Source organism: Myotis lucifugus, unplaced genomic scaffold (assembly GCF_000147115.1).
Source record: "Myotis lucifugus unplaced genomic scaffold, Myoluc2.0 scaffold_258, whole genome shotgun sequence".
NCBI lineage: Eukaryota > Metazoa > Chordata > Mammalia > Chiroptera > Vespertilionidae > Myotis > Myotis lucifugus.
In genome coordinates this window covers 1,256,589-1,258,123 of record NW_005871306.1, presented here as the reverse complement: position 1 = coordinate 1,258,123, position 1,535 = coordinate 1,256,589, and the positions used below count along the sequence as shown (strand labels likewise).

General features: G+C 40.5%; 1 pseudogene; it reads right to left on the bottom strand.

Moving 5' to 3' along the window:
* Positions 1-253: 253 nt before the first annotated feature.
* Positions 254-993, bottom strand: LOC102431710 (annotated as a pseudogene).
* Between the last annotated feature and the right edge of the window lie 542 nt (positions 994-1,535).

The window sequence follows — 1,535 nt, the reverse complement described above, 5'->3', positions numbered from 1 at the left end:
TAAGCAGATTACCTTTCGAATCTTACAAAGAAAACCTGACTGGAAACATTCAGAGACTGAAAACTGGTTTAAGACAATTCCCAAGTTCTTACTTATCAAATAAGGTATCAATCAAGGAAAAGATATTTTGGAACTTAAAATGAGGAAAGCCTATTCACAATTTAAATGTGGGGGAACAGGAAAAAAACAACAACTAACCAAAGTAAAGTCAAAATGATCATTTACATTTTATAGTCTTTAATAAAACACATAAAACTGTACTATTTAATATATTTCTCCATGAACTGTTTGTGAAATTCAGATCGCAGCGTATAGTTAACAAATCTTTTGTCTTTCTTCTGGTCATCCGCACCTTTTGCACAGTTCTTGAAAACAACATCATCATCCCACCTTCTTTTAACTTTGAAGTTGGCCTGAGGCTGGGATGGGCCAGTGAGATTAAGGAGAGGGTTTCCACTCAGAATGTTTTCCATACGAATCCTTTCTTCTTCAGCTTTTTGTTCTTGTTCCTTCCTGGCTTGCTCTTCAGCTCTTTCTTTTTTAATTTTTTCTAGTTCTGCAAGAAGAGCTGCAGTATCATCATCATCACTCTCCTCTTCAAAATCTTCATCTTCATCTCCCTCATCTGTTAGAGGATCATCTGCATCGAGGTTGGCAGCAGGAATCTGGTCTAGCCGAGGCTTCTTTGTCACTGAAGAGGAGGTTGTATGTTCTCGAGTTGGATGATCTCTATTCTTTTCTCTTGCAGCAACTCTCTCTCTCTCTTCTAATTCTCTTCTGAAGTCACGGTTCCGAACCTCTTCAGGGGCATCCTGAGTGGTCTGTCTGTATTTTATCTTTGTATGAGAGGGTAGGTCTCTACTTGAATACTGCTTTGAGAGTTGGCTCAAATCACCTTCTCCTTTTCCTCTCCCGCCTCTCGCAGGTTCAAAAGTTGGCCGAGCTGCTATTGTCATCTTTTATACTTGGCCACAGTCCTTCCGACTCAGCAGCCTCCGGAGATCACACAGATAATCCTTAATGAGAAAAGAAAAAAAAACCCCACAGATTTTATAAAATTTCCTCAGGGAAATTGTTGGGGTCCAGCCCCAGCAGGTCCAGGGGTTCCCAAAGGTATGGATGGAGTCGGTGAAGAAGGAAGGACACGGAAACAGCCTTCAGTTGATCAGCATAGCAAGGTTCTGTCCAGGTTCTCCAGCCAGGTTCCAGGTTCTGTGTTTATTGTCTTGTTACATCTGTATTTATACCAGTTGATTTTAATCCTATCAATTCTATTCCAAAGGTTAGGGCGTTTCTTATCTCCATTCCAAGGTTACTCTATTGTTCTATTAAGCTATAAGGGAGTAACTGAAGGAGATTATCCTAAGTAAAGATTATGTAGCTTAAGCGTGATTTTTCATAGTTAAAGTGATTAACTACCCGCCTGGCACTTAGTTAAGGGGTTTTATTCCCTCTCTAACTCCAGGGAAAAATCCTCACCTGGGGAAACAACCTTTCTCGGGGAGGTGGTCCTGTTTAAAACACATAGCGTTAAG